Source organism: Anabrus simplex, chromosome 1 (assembly GCF_040414725.1).
Source record: "Anabrus simplex isolate iqAnaSimp1 chromosome 1, ASM4041472v1, whole genome shotgun sequence".
Classification (NCBI taxonomy): domain Eukaryota; kingdom Metazoa; phylum Arthropoda; class Insecta; order Orthoptera; family Tettigoniidae; genus Anabrus; species Anabrus simplex.
Window position 1 is genome coordinate 1,420,957,202 of NC_090265.1, and position 19,320 is coordinate 1,420,976,521.

Genomic DNA, 19,320 nt, shown 5'->3' on the forward strand with positions numbered 1-19,320 from the left:
AAAAGCTAGCAGAACACACCCGCGGTTGACGGCTGATAGCTGACGATGTCACGTACTCTTGTTTGTATCCTTCGTCGACATGAAGATTTTAAGCAGCAACATTCACACACTCTGGTGGCCAGTCTGAATTAGTAGTACCTTCCAAGAACTGGCCAAATACCCAGCAGAACAGCCCTCGGCCTTCGGGTGCTCTTGAATGTGTGCTTTAACATTGCCCATTTGCCCATTATTTGGATTTTTAGCGGATAAAACATGTGCAAGTTCAGTAAATACCTATACATTAAAGATTAATTATTGTAAACTTAGAATAGACTTGTATTTGAACTGAACGTCTGAAGTATATCCATACCAAATTTCAGCTTAATTGGTCCAATAATTTAGGTGGAATTGAAGAGACACATCTCACTTTAAACTATTATTTGATTTTTAAAAATAATTTCACAAACATTATGTTTTCAGGTCAATATTTTGAAACAAAATATGGCAGAATGTACCCACTGTTTAATTCCACATCTCTTATAATTAAATCACGAGTCTAACCATCATTGTCTTTGTCTCCCACTTCACTTACCCTCCAAGGCCCAGTCCATTATTCTACTAGGTAACCTATCATCCTCCATACGTCTCACATGATCCATTGCCGAAGCTGGTTGGTATTTACAATTTCATCCATGCAGTTTATTCCTAACTTAGCCTTCATGCCATTTTGAGTATCCTCCTTCCATTGTTCTCACTTATGTGTACCAACAATCATTCTAATTTTGATGTGTGTTGCTTCTAACTTTAAGATATCCCGAGTCTACCCAGATTTCACTCCCATATAATTGGTCTGAAAACAAACCAATGTAAAAATAGCTTTGTCCAATAGTCCAGCAGCTGCTTGTCTGCAATATAAAATTAGGTAAAGCTGGAAAATAATGATACAAACACCTACTGATAGGATTTAAGGTAACCCTGACATAAAGTGTAACAAAAAATGTTTACATAAAACATTACAGATTTTGGGTACTACTACTACTACTACTACTACTGCTACTGCTACTACTACTACTACTACTACTACTGTTCAATTTTCTCTTGCTTATTTATTCCTAATCGGACCCCATCTGATGAAATAACAGCATGTCTGGTTTCCATGAACGTTACCTATGTCAATCAGGTTACCAATCAGTGGAACGGCCTTCTCAATCCAAGGAAAATTGTCAAGAGACCGTGAAATGGTAGTTTCGTCTTCATTACCTCATAAAGGCATCGGAGTGGAGTTATACAAAGAAAATGCACCAGCCAACAGCTGGATAAAACATCATGAAGGTCTTTCCTGCAGTGAATGGTGCAAACCTATTAAAATGACAATCAACATTACTACAGTCAGAACTGTTCTTGACACATCTTTGTATGGTAACCTCTACCGGCAATGCCAGAGGGAGAAACAAACACTGGCTCACTGTCCATTTGGTGATGTACTGAGGAACTCACACCACCATAAAATCAGGTCCTTCATTGCTGAAGAACTTCATAGGAAAGGTTTTAACGTGCATGAAGTGGTCCATGGCATATCATGTAATGGCAGTTCCAGGTGAATAGATATGATTGCCTACAAGAACAAGCAACGCTACATAATAGACCTGACTATCAGGTTTGAACATCATCTAAGCCAGCCTGAAGAAGTTAAACACTGAGAAAGGGGACATATATATACACTGAGTGGCCAAAAGTCATGCGAAGATACTGAATGTGATGTTAATAATGAGTTGCTCCTCCACAGGCCCTCAAAATAGCAGCAATACAGAAGTGTTGGAATCATTCTGGAGTGAGTGGACCCACGCATCTTTCCCTGCTACCCAGAATTGGTCTTGTGTAGTTGGTGCGGGATTCATGGAGCGTATACCAGCATCGACACCATCCCGTAAATGCTCGATTGGATTAATATCAGGGGGGATCTGGAGTGCTCCTTTGATGCAAGTGTAATAGACTAGGAACTTGGAAACAATATTCTTTAACCCATGGGTAAATAATGCAAATATTGATTATTATTATTATTATTATTATTATTATTATTATTATTATTATTATTATTAATGACCTGTGAGGTATGGCTATGAAGTGTTTACATCCATTTAGTATTATTAGTGAGGTTATATCATGAAACATCAGTTGTATATATATTAATATGAATTTATTTCATTAAGAACACGTAAATAATAGTATATAATTTATTATTACCTGTATATATGATGTATAATCCACTGTAATATTGTGCAACACACTGTAATAAGTCTAGAACAATGCATGGTGCAACTAAAATTGTATAGAGAATTCTTTACATTGTAAACAGGCTACTGGAGACACTCTAATTTACGAGAAAACATGTTATGTCATATTCTCCTAGAAGCCTGCCATCTTCACAACACTGGTGTATATAAAGAGCCAGTCTTGAGGATAGAGTTGAGTTGTTTTAACGAGACTTGCGTGGAAGTCATGTTAGCAGAGTGTTTTGAGTCAAGTATATGAAATTAGTGTGTGAATGTAGAAGATGTAAATATAATTTGTGAATAAAATAGTGTACACAACTGACAGCATTTTGTGTGCATCTTTGAGAATACATCACCTCCAACCACCTGCGTGCCATGTCCTGTTAAAACATGGCATCTCCATCAGGGTACTCTAGGGCCAGAAAGGGGTGCAGATGGTCTGAAAGAATGTCCACATAACATGCACCTGTCAGCGCTCCCTGCACCCAGAAAATGGGGTCTAATCGCGACCATGAGAACGTCACCCAGACCAGGACTGAGCCACCTCCCGCCTGGACACAACCTTGTTCACACGCAGGATCCATAGCTTCATGGGGCATACGCCAAACTCTCGCGCCGCCCATCAGCTCGATACAACTGGAACGGGGGTTAATCAGACCATACCACACGCTGCCACTGTTCCACGTTCCATTGCCAATGTTCGCAGGCCCATGCACGTCGCTGAACTCTTGTTGAGGTGTCAGCAAAGGGACAACGAGTTGGTCGTCGGCTGATGAAGCCTATGCGGTGTGCAGTTGCCTCCTTACAGTCCTGGTAGAAATGGGTTCCTGACTCCCAACATTCAACTAGGAGGTGATCTGACTCACAGAAGCCCATCGAGCGCTCAGTATGGTTCTGCAGAGGCGACGTGATGTCTGTTTACATGGTAGTTTATGCAGGTGGTAACATTCTCTCTGTGATATTGAAGATCCACCCTCAACACTGTTGACCTCGGAAACCCGAATTCACACGTAATCTCCGCAATGCAGCATGCACGATGATCATTCCATGTTCAAAGTCAGTTAACTCGCAATGTGTTGCCATCTTCACAACACTGGTGTCTGTGACAGACTGCTCAGCTAGCCGCAATGCTCAGGGGTCATACACGGCACATTTTCAAATGGGACACACTTTCCCGAGACTTCTGGCTACTCAATGTAATCCAATCATACTTTACTATAAGGGAAAATACTATCTTGATGAGATCGAAGTAATAGGGCTAATGCTTGGAGCTCGTGGTATGGTGCTAGCCTTGCTCGTTGAATTCTGGAAACTATTCAGTTTACCAACGTATAGGATTTCAGACCTCATCATGAATATAGAGTTTCATTAACAGAAAGTGTATTGAAAAGGCAAATTTAACCATAATACTATTTTAAATAGTTTTAATTTTTATACTTGTAATAGTCAGTTCAGTGAAAATAGTGCGATCTTACATCTACAACCTGTGAACGTCATTTATAATCCACTAGTCTGCCTTCAATTGGCCTACTCTTAGTGCATGTACATACACGAAGTTGATGGTCTTAATAAATCATATTTCTTTCAAAGAGAAGTCATAAATTTCTCCCAGACTTTTGAGTAGCTATGGAGCTGCTAGTACTCTGAAATTGCTGTGTTGAGAAATATGAGGTCAGTTAGAAATGATAATTTTCTAAGGAATATTTTTGGGGTAGGAAACCTCTACACAGGCTGATGTACATTTACCACATTCCAAACAACAGACTATCATTGTGTCAGCTATCACTTTCATATCAGTAAGTTCATGTCATAGCTATGCTCACATAACCATGGTACTTGGCCCGGAAGTAAGCTGTTACATGATTTTTTGCAAACAATTTCACAAATAATATATTTTCAGGCCTATATTTTGAAATAAAACATAGTCATGTGACAGATCCCTCTGATAATGTTTGTGCAAAAGTTCATGAAATTACACCCAGTGGTTTAGATGTGATGTCGTTTCAGAAGGCAGACAGGAAGACATAAGTCATTTCATTCTTCATAGATAAGTGCATGTAGGTGTGATAAAATTAAAGTTATAACATGAAAATGATGAAATTGTGGCAGTAGACAGTTATTGATTGGTTGAAGTTCCTGATATTTTTATACCAGATTGGTCACTAGAGCAATGAGCTAAATAAATCGTCAGAATAAACATGAACCTTACCATAAGAAATTTTGAAAATGCTTCCTCCTGCATCAACAAATTTCTAGAATCCTTTTAGGACATAGCATTCACATTTACCATTTCATTTTATAAAAATCATATCAAGTTCTCTCAATTCAATTCTTCTGTGGAGGAGAGGCAGTTGTTCCATACCATTTTTTAAATGCCCCCCAACCTACTGTTAAAAAACACACATAATGAAGTCAGAGGACAATGGAGACTCCTTTACCAATGACCAAGCCCCAGAGTTTTAGGTTTAAAGAACTAAAATTAGGTTTTTATCCCATGTTTTAGAATTATCAGGATGTTAAATCTTCCTCATTCTAACATTGTCCTCGGACACACCCGGCACGGCACTAAAAGCCATAAGCCATTTCATTATAACATTAGAAAACCAAACAAACAAATCCCATGGCACAACAGCCCTGATGGATCTCTGCCTACCAAGTGACTGTTGCTCAGCCCGAAGGCCATCAGATTACTGAGGTGCCATGTGGTCAGCACGACAAAACCCCTTGGCCGTTATTGTTGGCTTTCTAGTCCGGTTCCACCATCTCACCATCAGATACCTCCTCAATTGTAATCACGTAGGCTGAATGGAACTTGAGCCAGCCCTGAGATCCAAGTAAAAATGTCCGACCTGGCTAGGAATCGAATCTGGGGCCTCTGAGTCAGAGGCAAGCACATTAACTCTAGAATGCGGGGCAGGATTTTTTATAACATTACAAGTCTAAAGTGTAGCCTGATCATTCACATGGTGATGACGAAATGTCTTATGGAACTATTTACCAATATTAATAAATACTGTACTTTTATTAAATTACTTCATCCACAAACCACTCATTTTAGTGCTCCTGACATGACAATGAATAAGGAAATATTTGATAGATTTTCTGTCTTCTGTTAAAATCCACTTGAATGCAGAAAAATTGCGCTCAAGGTCAGAGCAGGTAAGAGGTGTGAACTTCATTTCCTTAGGATACCAAGCCAGTGTTTCTTGTGACTTCTCTCCACAGAAAACACAATCCATTTGTTTCATCTTCTTGAAATATGGACTGCATGCCAAAACAGCCTTGAACTTCTAAGGCTGTGGATGCTCCAGCTAATCCAGGAGCAACTTTGTTCCTCACTTTACTGTCAACTTGAAGAGCTTTCACCACGTAGAGTGCTGTTTCTTCCAACTTCTTAATTGCACATGGTAGATGTGAAAAATTAGCCTTAGCTTAGCTTAACTCCTGTACAGCTTGCCCCAAGTGCAATGCGTTTTTGCATTTACAATGAAACTTCTTGTTTCAAGAGAATGCAGAGTATTTTTTTGCTCCTGTCATGATTAGGAGATTGTACCATGTCTGACATGCACCTGCGTGACTGTCGACCTCTGTATACATTGGACGGAACTTTCTTTCCAAATAACACTGCCTGCAATAAGTTATTTATCAAAAGAACACTGCCTGCAATAAGTAATTTATGCTGCAATGAACAGTAATACCATTTCAGCGAGTTTCACAGTTACAAATATGTATAATAAAGATCTATAGGCTATGTTAAATACAATTTAGGTCGTCTTAGGTTCTGACGAGCAAAATAGGCCCTAACCTACAAATTAGGTCTTACAATATTTCAGTATGTTATTCCACTGGTACGTAAAACAAAAAAGAAGTTATATTTTGAGAGTAATGAGATAGTGACATAAAAGGTTCAGACCTAAAAATTTGGGACTTGCTAGAATGAAATAAAATGACTTTCAATTTTATGAATGGTGGCAAAGGCATGTTGGATGATATTTGCTCTATTATTCTGGCAACATTTACTGTGCTGTGCGCTGTACCTCTATTTTCTTGTGTAATTGAGTATCTTATAAAAAACATATTTTTCTGTACTCCAATACCTATAACTCTGTAAAGCAGCATGAAAATGGAATACTGCTGGGAGAATAATAATAAACATGGATCAATTACTCTATCATTAACAATCTCTAAGATCCAATTACAGAAATTACCTGCTTCTTACATGATGGTTATTCCTAGATAAAACCGACTGTGTTTTATTTCAAATTTAAAGCATGAATATGTACCAACTGCACAATGTATTTAAAAACCTTCACATGGAATCTCAGTGTGGTGCACGTATATCTGCCAATTTCATTACAATCACCTAACGTTGAAGCAAGAATTTGAACACAAACATAAAAAATTATCTGGTGTGTTGCTACATATGTGGCAGCGTTATTAAAACTACAGCTAAAAACTAATAATGCTAGTAACACATAATCACTTTATAAAACTATAACAAAGCACAAAAAAACATGTAACACCAACACTTTAAAAACACAACAAACTGTGAACAACACAGGCTGTGGTGAAAATGAAGTTGTACTGCATCCAGCCAAGGTCACAAGTTCTGTCGAAGGGCACTTGCATCATTTTGGCTGGTCATCAAGGGCGAAACAAATGTGATTAACCAACATTTGTTTGAAGTAAGTGAGGAAAACCACACTAAGGATAGTTACTGTCTAGCAGTGAATATCACACTATGGCTCCTTGGTCTACTAACAACACATTTCTTAATGTGCATTGTTATGCAAGACAGCCTGTTCTAAAAGTAACCAAAATTTGAACATATCACACATATGCAAAGTCTTACCAGTTTCTGGTAAGTGGTATTGTATAACAGTATTCTTCTAAAGTAACTAGTCACCTGCTGCATATTTGCATCAAAACAACCCCACTGTACTGGCTTCCAGTCCTTAGCCACATCTTTCTTCCAGATCTACGCCGCATGAACAATCTCATCCGAGAAGCAAATAAAATACAGGCTAATAAATCACCTCCAATTTACTAAGACATCCAAAGAATCACTTCAACCCGACTGAAATCCACACACCATCCCATGCTGCTGGTTCAAAAACTGATGAAAGAAAACTACTGTGGGCTGAGAACTTGGAATGAAGAATGGACTACTAAGGCCCCTGACAAATGGAGATTGATCTTTGACCCTTTGCAGCCACTGCCTGGATTTCATCTCCCGTGGAGTGTATGGGTCCCACTAAACAGAGTGCGCACTGGGCACAGATGAGGTGGCTCTGCAATGCGTTCTTGGGGCCTTCGACCTTCTCCAAGCTGTGACTGTGGTGAAGAATTTCAGACAATGTGACACATCACCTTCAGCTGCCCACATAGAGCCTTCCATGGAACTATCGATGACCTTCTGAAAGCTTCAACACCGGCTACTCAGTGGCTGCAACAACTGGACATTGTGCCATTTCACTGTTCTCCAAAAGATACAACCGGAACAAAAATGGAGTCTAAATGATCAAAAAGACGATTTTTTTAAAACGTCTGACACTATTACAAACTGAGGTAGTAATATTTTCGTCAAGCGCTTGGCGAAAGAACGGAACATGAAAGGTGGTGATAAAAAGAATGACGTATGAAGATTGTTATGAGTTATTATTATAGAAAAATTTTAACATTCGCTCAACTTGCTTATAAGAAGAACGTCACAGTCAACTACCAGAAGGAGAAAATATCATCACATTGGAATTCTATTCCCAAGATCGAAAGAAATATTTGTTCACGGCTGTTCTCTACAGTATTAGCGGTATAAAGTATTTCACTCCGCAAAATTAAATTGCTCTGGAAAATATAAAAGATTCCACCGTGATACGTCACACTACACTCCTTAGACGACGTGTTAGCCGATATCACCAATTTAGAACGGCTAAAGGATTGGATAATCGGCAAGAACATTGAGAAAAGGAAATATATATAAAGAAGCAATCTTCACATTTTGAGTGGAATAATTACCTTCACCTATCCCAGACTGTTAAAATATTTTTGATATCAACTCTTCCAAGAATGACGTTTATTTATCATAGGCAAATAGTAACAGAAAATAGCCATAAGATGACGACATTGACTGAAACGATGTATTATTCTGTTCCAATTGCTCAAGTCACTACCATGATGCAGTAAGAAGATGAAGGCGAGACTGCCCAGATGAAAGCAGCGCAGGATGACGTTGCCGGCCCATGATGACCAGTAACCAGATGAAAGCAGCGCAGGATGATGTTGCCGGCCCATGATGACCAGTAACCAGATGAAAGCAGCGTAGGATGACGTTGCCGGCCCATGATGACCAGTAACCAGATGAGACGGTCCCGAATGTTCCCAAACACCTAAGGGAAATGCAAGGAGCTATGTCCGCATGTCCAGCCACCCGGACATGAGACGACTATGGGAGTTGCAGAGCAAAGACAAGTTCACTTTAAGTCCAATGTACAAGTAAGAATTTATTCATTCTCTTTTTATTAAAGTGCTATTCTAGTTAGTGTCAGTGCGATAATTATATACAAGTAGATGGTTACCAAAGTTAGGTTAAAGGATGTTAGGTATTCATCAAGCCTAGACGTCAAATCCACATGTAGGGTACAGTCATCCAGTGATAATAAAGCCTTCGTTCGTAACACTGTCAGTGTAATGTGAGAGGAGGTTAATTTTTAATTTATTGGTGAATTTCATACGACGTTGAGATAGAAGTTAGGCGTACGTGAGAACTTATGTTACCAAATGATCGTAGAAAGGAGATCGTATGTAGGAAGTGCTTACTATATATAAGGATGTGGTAATATCTTTTGGAATTATGAATGGATTGAAACTATGACAGAGTAGATAAGTTCACGAACCATGATGACGGCAAGAAATATGTCGAGTTAGAATGTGATAATGCATATACTGTGAAGTGAAATGTGATATTTATTTGAAATGTGAAATGAGGGTTATTTAATGTGAGTAATGATATGAGATATGGTAATTAATGTTGGTGATAGGTATTGTTCTTCGTGAATATGGTCATGGTTGTGTTGTTATGGAAATAATGTTCCAAGTTATGAATTTTTGAAGTAATTAGTGAATTTATTCTGTCTTCAGTCGACTATTTATCCATGAGTAAGCCATGAGTAGGATAGAATGGGATCTAAATGCCGTCCGTATGTTGACATTTATGTTAAAGATCATCAAATGATTCATAATGAGGAGGATGAAATTAAATTAGCTGACATCCGTGTATATCTTCTAATTATAAGATTTTTCTCACGTGTTAGGCAGACTTTGAAGTTTATTCTAAGGCAGTACCCAATATCACTGGTGACTTAACCGCACAAATAAGAGTCATTAATTTGAAGTAGAGTCTTTTCACAAGTGTCATAGCATGGATACGCACTTGAATTTATGAATGATCTCAAGTTAAGAGAATAATTTGCCTAATTTTCTAGATGTAATGTTTGATCATGATCTTTTTAAGAGTATACATTGGCTTAAAGGGGGGTTATCGCTGCTGATGCAAGACGGAAGATAGGAAAACTTAAAAGGGTCCACCTTTTCAATACAAAAATGTTATAGTTTATTTATAACATGTATTTGCACTTGGAACTAGTTTCGACGCTGTTTGGCGTCATCATCAGCCAAAATGTGGGAAATAGGCCAGCATGTAGGCATTTGAAGCGTCAAGAAACATGAGCATAACTTGAAAATACGACATCTGTCAAAAATTATGATTGTTATGAGGATATTTTCCCAGGTTAATTTGGTTGTGTATCTGGACACAAAGAATGTGGATCAAGAGAAGTTAACGCATGTCCATAAGTTAACGTAAATGAGACGAGAGAAACAGAACATTTGAATTTAATTTTTCTTTGAGATTTCAGTTAGGAAAGATGTGATTCCAAATTTTTTTAAAATAGATTTATGACCAAATATGAAACTGCGTCCTACATTTTTCTAGGACAATCCTCAATCTACAATACTGTACATAGTATGTTGTGATGTAAATTTTCATTTTCTTTCATTAGATGCATCTAATTATCTAATAATCTAATAATCTAATAATCTAATATTCCAGTTATCTAATAATCTAATATTCCAGTTATCTAATAATCTAATATTCTAGTTATCTAATATTCTAATTATCTGATATTCTAATTATCTAATATTCTAATTATCTAATAATCTAATTATCTAATATTCTAGTTATCTAATATTCTAATTATCTGATATTCTAATTATCTGATATTCTAATTATCTAATATTTTAATTATCTGATATTGTTATTATCCAATACTTTTATTATCTGATACCTTTATTTAACTTATTTCTTTTCTTTTCAACTAGATATTTTCCAGACAAATAATTCTTCAATTAAGATCTTTTAAGCTCATAATTATTTGTTTTTCGAGCATCCTAATTAGATATTTCATTTCTTTTTAAAGACTTTAACTTAATGTTACCAGAAATGAACTCTAAGATAAATGCATAGTTCGACACTCGTTACCTTTTATTCCAAAAAGAGACTATGATGATCTTACTACTGATTGAACTTAGTTCATAATAAATGAAATATGTCAAAAATCAACCCTTCTTTTAATGACTTTTAAAGTAGTTCCTTAGCTGTAGGCACTTATAGTTTTGGCGATCTGATAAGGTATAGGAAATTCTAGCTAAGAAAACGAGTAGGAGACGTTCTTCTGCGTAAGTTAGATATTTCCACGAATATAAATCGGTGTTCTTTCCTCTCAATCGGAACTCATAGCCCGTAAAAGACGAAATGATAATTATCATAATTTGAGCTAGCCTGGATCTTGTGCATCCTTACAGGAACGGCGCAACATCCTAGTTTAGTTTTGATTTTTCATTTGTTAATTTGTGTATTTTTCTTTCTTGTATTTTACATAATTTCTCTGTTTTCTGTATTTCTGTATTTTTTTTTCTATTTTTCTGTATTGTACATATCTCTCTTGATTTCTACTTTATATTTGTACTGTTTTGTAAATTATTTATTGCTTTCATAATGTAACTAAATTTGTATGTGTTTGAACTTGTATAATAACTAACTAACTAACTAACTAACTAACTAACTAACTAACTAACTAACTAACTAACTAACTAACTAACTAACTAACTAACTAAATAAATAAATAAATAAATAAATAACTCACCTTGTTAATTTACGAGCATGTTCAGTATGCAATGATACTGTCAAGATGCCTAAATAACACTAGCAGTGTGTCAACATTTTCTTCTGCTTCAAATGGGAGAAAATTTTCACGGAAACATACTAAATAATAATGACAGTTTATGGTGATAAGTACATGAGTTGTACTCAATGTTTTCAATGTTTCCAGGTACTCAAGGGTCAAACAATCAAAGTTAGGAGTCTTGAGTGATTTGATAGAAAATGTAAGAGAAAAAAAAGACCAGATAGATGGAGAAACAACTTCTGGACCTTCACAATGACAACAAGCCAGCACAAGAATCACAGCTGGTTCATGAATTTTTGATGAGCACGATGACATTGTGCTTCCCCATCCACCCTATTCACTTGACCTACCCCCAGCCACACTTAAACTGAAATTCACCCTGAAGAGACTTCAGTCGATTGAAGATATGAAAGTGCAAGTGGAACGGAATGTGATTCTCCAAATTGCCTATCTGCTTCCATAATTGTGAATGACATTGTATTAACAGGGGAGGGGAGTACGTTGGAGGAAGAGACAAAGCTAGCTAGGCTGTAGGTAAGCTACATAAAGAGTTAGTTTCAAAGTTATTCTTTAACTAGCCTTGTATTTTTGCTAGTTTCCAATGGCTTGTTTGAAATTACTTAAAATTTTCCACCATTTTTTCTTACTATCCTTCTTTTTAAATACTGTTTACAGTAGAACCTCGATTATCCATCCCTTAATTAACTGTTCTGTGGATTATGTCATCTAAAAAAAAAATCTTGAATTTTAAAGCAACGTACAGTGCAAAGGTGTACAAATTGTACTTTAGGCTTGCCTGCTCCTAACTGCTCTGCATCAAGCAAAGCAGCTTAGCTTGAGCGTCAGCGAAGCAAGAGTGCATGCGTACTGAGCGCGCAAGTCATAGCAAACCAAAACCTGGGTTTCCCTAAGCCTGACAGGTTGCCTGGGACCCGTTCGGACTGCCGAACTTGAGAAGAGCGAACGTGAAGTTTGCTATCGATGTGACGTGAATGTGCCGTTATATGTTAGTGTAGCTACGTATTGCGTCGAGTGCAGCGCCGCTGTAGTTAGAGGTGCAACCAGCAGGAAAATGAGCAAATCAACCATGAAGTAAATCGAAGAAAAATTAAAAATTAGTGAATTTATTCTAGCAATAAAACAGGCCTCTAGTCTATCATGGAAAAAAAAAATATTCATGTGTTTGTGAATAGATATCAAATAAGCCAATAGGTTACTCACAATTTTTGTAAAAAGCTACTCACCACCCATTCAGGAACCTCAAGTATGTTGCGACATGTCTGCAAATTTGACCCAAGTTTGCCACAGTCTAAAAATATTTTGAAAGAGGACAAGGACTTGGTGACTGACAAGTGCGTGGAAATGTGCGCCAAGGACTTGAGACCATTTAAACTATTGAGGGTGAAGGATTTTTAAATTTAGAGCAAATGCTGATAGAAATTGGCAAAAAGTATGGCTCGGTGGATATCAAAAATGTTACACCCTCTCGAGTCACAGTTGCTACGAAAGTATTACTTGCATACTGTTTAGTGACAGATTTGTGTACGGGTGTGAGGAGTAAGGAGGGAGCTCTCCCGGTACCGGTAATACTGCCAACTGAATGGAAATCTGAATTGATGATATGATCGATCAATATGAATTTTCTAAACCTTCACTGCCTTAAGCCAACAACTGTGTCACACACAAATTATATATAACATTATATAACATTATATAGCATTATATAACATTTCTCGATGGAAATCTTGTTCCTAGCATGAATTCTATAGTTTGGCTTTGCTGTGTAAGCAACAACAGTACTAGTACATCAAGTGTACGCCAGATGTTGCACAGTGATGCATAAACGATTCATAGTTTGTGTTCCACAGGTTGCCAATACGAATCTCGAAGATTGCCGAGGCCAACCGATTCATCACTAAGGTGTCCATCTATCACTAAAAAGGGTGCAAGTAATACAAACTTTCGCGGACAAAGTGCACAGTAAAATGCTTCCCACTGAGCTCGATAGCTGCAGTCGCTTAAGTGCACCCAGTATCCAGTATTCCGGAGATAGTGGGTTCGAACCCCACTGTTGGCATACCTGAAGATGGTTTTCCGTGGTTTCCCATGTTCACACCAGGCAAATGCTGGGGCTGTATCTTAATTAAGGCCATGGCCACTTCCTTCCCACTTCCAGCCATTTCCTGTTCCTTCGTCGCCATAAGACATATCTGTGTCGGTGCGACGTAAAGCCAATAGCATACATAAAATGCTTCCCGATATATTGCATGCTATTCAGTCTGGTATCTGTGCGAGTACCACTGACCTGTGGACAGATAATTAAAAGGGTGTGCACTATATGTCTGTCACAATGCACTATATCAATGCAGATTGGTCTCTTAATAAGTATGTATTAATGTGTTCGGCTTTCCCTGACTGTCCAGAAACTGGTGAAAATATTTGCAGTAAATTGAAAGATTGTTTGAAGGGACTTGGCGTTTCTCATAAAGATATTTATTTAATTACATTTGTAACAGACCAGGGAAGCAATATTGTTAAGGCCCTCATTATTACAAGCGTCTTCCATGCATGGTTCATATTATTAATTCGGTCTTGAAGCATGCTCTGAGAGAACACTTTTTGAAAGAAAGTATTTGTAATGTGTCAGCTGTTATACATTCAGTGAAATCTCTGATTTCGTACTTTAGAAGAAGAGGTCTATGTGTGAGGTTGCAATCATCTTTGAAACCGTATGTTTCCACTTGGTGGAACAGTTATTTTGACATGCTGCAATCAGCTCATTCCAAGATAGATGCTGTGACAACTAATTTAGAGAAGGAGGGTGTCTCTGATAAAATGCTCGGTTATGATCAAGACATTACTGGCCTGCTTATAACATTTATTAAGCCATTTAAGGAAGCCACAATAAATTGATCTTGAGGGTGATGAGGAGCCGACTTTACATCTGGTCCTTCCGCAGTTTTATGCCTTAAAAGCCCATTGACTGGGCGAGTTGGCCATGCGGTTAGAGGTGCGCGGCTGTGAGCTTGCATCCAGGAGATAGTGGATTCGAATCCCACTGTCGGCAGCCCTGAAGATGGTTTTCCGTGGTTTCCCATTTTCACACCAGGCAAATGCTGGGGCTGTACCATAATTAAGGCCACGGCCGCTTCCTTCCAACTCCTAGGCCCTTCCTATCCCATTATCACCATACGACCTATCTGTGTCGGTGCGACATAAAGCTACTACCAAAAAAAAAAAAAAACAGCCCATTGTACTCTACAGGATGACGACGAACAGGTAATATTTAATTTCTTTTAACTTTTAATACGAGTCTCCTAATTTTTAAATGTAGAAATATTTTCCTACTAAACAAATTTTCACTACCTGAAGCTTTTGAAACAAACTGGTGGTGTCTTCACTATGTTACACAAAATTGCAATATTTTTTGGTGCCTAAATATCGCACATGTAAAAAAACTAAATGCAGGAGAACAAATGTCTGTTTTTGAGAAAGCTCAACAAATGTGTGCTGAAAGTAAGATTCTATGGTTATTTCTTCATTATTTTTATTATATCTATGCAAATTGGATATTTTTAATATTCAACATTAGCATAAAATATCAATAATTTGGGCATATATATTTTCAGAGCAGCTACCCAATCAAAATAGACAAGAAGTCCCATCTTCTTCAAATGAAGAAAATTCAGTGCAATTTAGGAAAGCAAAATTTGACGATTGGGCATAAATTCGTCAATGAACATGATGAGGTCAGTAGGTACTTGCAAGAAGGTTTTATTAATGACGAAAATACACTGCGGTGGTGGAAAAATAATTCGCACAGGCTGCCCCGACTTGCCTGTGTAGAGAAAAAAGTGCTTAACATACCCGCTACGAATACCTTCAGCGATAGGGTCTTCAGCTGCTCGGGAAACATATCAGCGAAAAACGTTCCCGTCTTGATGCGCGAAGACTTAATGACCTCGTAGTAATACACACAAATGATAATGTGTCCTTGCATTAAATATTGGTATGCAGCATATACAGTATTAGGCGACCACAAACTAAGAGTGCAAGTGGCAAAATTACACTGCTAAATTAATTACGTTTATAATTATTTATTTTGGTTTTGTTGGGAAGGGGTTCCCCACATTATGTATTTCATAAATGTTACCTAAAAAATCTTTTTTAAAGATACTTATGACCTGTACCTGCAGTACACATATCTTTGCTTCTAATTTTCTTGAATAATCCATAATACATTATATGTATGGTCATATTTACATCAACTGTCATTATGTTTATTTAAACATTAAAATATTTTGTTCACAGAACCTACCTTTTATTACATAACTGTTTTTTACAGAGAGAAATATTATTTGTTAATTAGTTACATAAGACGTCTGAATTACAAAATAAATTTAAACATAACTTTGTAATGACTAACTTCTTCTTGCTAGTTGCTTTACGTCGCACCGACACAGATAGGTCTTATGGCGACGATGGGACAGGGAAGGGCTGGGACAGGGAAGGGCTGGGAGCAGGAAGGAAGCGGCCGTGGCCTTAATTAAGGTACAGCCCCAGCATTTGCCTGGTGTGAAAATGGGAAACCACGGAAAACCATTTTCAGAGCTGCCGAGAGTGGGGTTCGAACCTACTATCTCCCGAATACTGGATACTGGCCGCACTTAAGCGACTGCAGCTATCGAGCTCGGTGTAATGACTAACATAATACTCAATAACCATATAAAAGAATATTTGTGTGGACGAATCCTATATACACTGACTGACAGTGACAATGCAACACCAAGGAGGAGTGGTTCGAAAGGGATGAAAGTTGGGGAAAAAACAGAGACGGCACGGAAGAATAATTGATGTTTATTTCAAACCGATATGCAGGTTACACAATGCGCACGGCATCGACTCAGTAGGATGTAGGACCACCGCGAGCGGCGATGCACGCAGAAACACGTCGAGGTACAGAGTCAATAAGAGTGCGGATGGTGTCCTGAGGGATGGTTCTCCATTCTCTGTCAACCATTTGCCACAGTTGGTCGTCCGTACGAGGCTGGGGCAGAGTTTGCAAACGGCGTCCAATGAGATCCCACACGTGTTCGATTGGTGAGAGATCCGGAGAGTACGCTGGCCACGGAAGCATCTGTACACCTTGTAGAGCCTGTTGGGAGATGCGAGCAGTGTGTGGGCGGGCATTATCCTGCTGAAACAGAGCACTGGGCAGCCCCTGAAGGTACGGGAGTGCCACCGGCCGCAGCACATGCTGCACGTAGCGGTGGGCATTTAACGTGCCTTGAATACGCACTAGAGGTGACGTGGAATCATACGCAGTAGCGCCCCAAACCATGATGCCACGTTGTCTAGCGGTAGGGCGCTCCACAGTTACTGCCGGATTTGACCTTTCTCCACGCCGACGCCACACTCGTCTGCGGTGACTATCACTGACAGAACAGAAGCGTGACTCATCGGAGAACACGACGTTCCGCCATTCCCTCATCCAAGTCGCTCTAGCCCGGCACCATGCCAGGCGTGTACGTCTATGCTGTGGAGTCAATGGTAGTCTTCTGAGCGGACGCCGGGAGTGCAGGCCTCCTTCAACCAATCGACGGGAAATTGTTCTGGTCGATATTGGAACAGCCAGGGTGTCTTGCACATGCTGAAGAATGGCGGTTGACGTGGCGTGCGGGGCTGCCACCGCTTGGCGGCGGATGCGCCGATCCTCGCATGCTGACGTCACTCGGGCTGCGCCTGGACCCCTCGCACGTGCCACATGTCCCTGCGCCACCATCTTCGCCACAGGCGCTGCACCGTGGACACATCCCTATGGGTATCGGCTGCGATTTGACGAAGCGACCAACCTGCCCTTCTCAGCCCGATCACCATACCCCTCGTAAAGTCGTCTGTCTGCTGGAAATGCCTCCGTTGACGGCAGCCTGGCATTCTTAGCTATACACGTGTCCTGTGGCACACGACAACACGTTCTACAATGACTGTTGGCTGAGAAATCACGGTACGAAGCGGGCCATTCGCCAACGCCGTGTCCCATTTATTGTTCGCTACGTGCGCAGCACAGCGGCGCATTTCACATCATGAGCATACCTCAGTGACGTCAGTCTACCCTGCAATTGGCATAAAGTTCTGACCACTCCTTCTTGGTGTTGCATTTGCTCTGTCAGTCAGTGTAAATTCTGGCACAATGGACGAGCAAACATCGATTAACGCAGCAGGAAGAAGAAAGCAAGCAAGCAAGCAAGCAAGCTAACCTGTAGCCTGCTCAAGTTGGGCTGAGCTTGACCTGTCCAGGAGTGCAGCAGCCTGCCTGCACTGTTGTTTACGTGTGGCTAGCTTGCTTGCCTTCTCTCTAGGCAAGCAGGGGCAAGTTAAATGCGGAGTTTGTACACCTCTGGTACAGTGCTCCAAAAATGAATGAGCATACTCTTGATGTTGAGACATCTTGATGTTCTATTTTTTTTTAGTTACTGTACACTGACTGTCCGACATGACACAATGATTGTAGCAAAACTACCTACATGCACATAGACTGGCAATCGGCACTAAAGACATGACTTCATACATTATTTTAGAATTTTATTTTGTGCAAAATTGTTTAACTTCTAAATGTTAAATGTGATCGGTCATGAAAAAAGGAAAGTTATTCAAATTCAACAATCACAAACATACTTTATTATTCATTCCATTACTGACGAATAATGTGTCCACACCCAGTACACAGCGCATACAGTATGTATGGTGTTGTGCTGGATGCAACCATGCCACATGTGACTGGTACTGCTAGTGACCGTATAATCTATAAACGTGCCAAATGCGATCACCAAACTAATAATAATAATAATAATAATAATAATAATAATAATAATAATAATAATAATGTTATTTTGCCTTACGCCCCACTAACTACTTTTTACGGTCTTCGAAGACGCCGAGGTGCCGGAATTTAGTCCCGCAGGAGTTCTTTTACGTGCCAGTAAATCTACCGACACAAGGCTGTCGTATTTGAGCACCTTCAAATACCACCGGACTGAGCCAGGATCGAACCTGCCAAGTTGGGGTTAGAAGGCCAGCGCCTTAACCGTCTAAGCCACTCAGCCCGGCGATCACCAAACTATACACACAGCTTTAGTGAATACCACGACCTGGATGTATTCCGATCAAAGACTGGGGAAACAGGATTCCATAACAGTGAAACCATTTGGCTATGTGTTAGTTGTCACCTAGTTGTCAGTTGTGATCTATCATGGATGCACCTCTTGTCACCTCAGTGAAGAAAGGAAAACCGTCTTTATCATATGGACGTTACACTTATAGGTACTATCTTTTGAATTTAAAATAAATTAAATATAGCATCAATACTTTTCTTCTCAACAATGAGAATTCATATTAAGTTAATCCAAAATAATATTTATTTTAAGTATTGCCAATTTTCTTGGAGAAACTGACATAATATAGAATTTTACAGGGAAGTGTTGTGTCTATAAATTCATTCATGCAGCTTCGGCTAGCTAAGGACCATCATTTCAACTGTCTCCTTCCCTGGGCTTTAACATTTGCCCAATACTCCCGCATTCATTTTCGGTGTCGTTCTTTCTTCGGTCCACACCTTACCTGTTTTCAGCTTCGGATTTTCTTGGAAACTCTTGTGGTCTTGAAATTTCTTCTTAAGTGGGTTGAGCTCCAGGATCTCATCATATGTGATGCCCACCTCTTGTAGATCTTTTTCTATCTCTCTGTACCAGGCCCCTGTTGTCTTCTTATGTTAGAAGTAGGAGAAGATCCTCTTGATTGGCCCTGCAGGGCTCATTCTTGTCACTTAG

The 19,320-nt window shown here is 39.1% G+C and overlaps 1 protein-coding gene across 1 annotated transcript in view; it reads right to left on the reverse strand.

Moving 5' to 3' along the window:
• LOC136858381 (transmembrane protein 179) overlaps positions 1-19,320 on the reverse strand; it is a 267,306-nt gene that overhangs the window by 12,511 nt on the left and 235,475 nt on the right. The window lies entirely within an intron of this gene.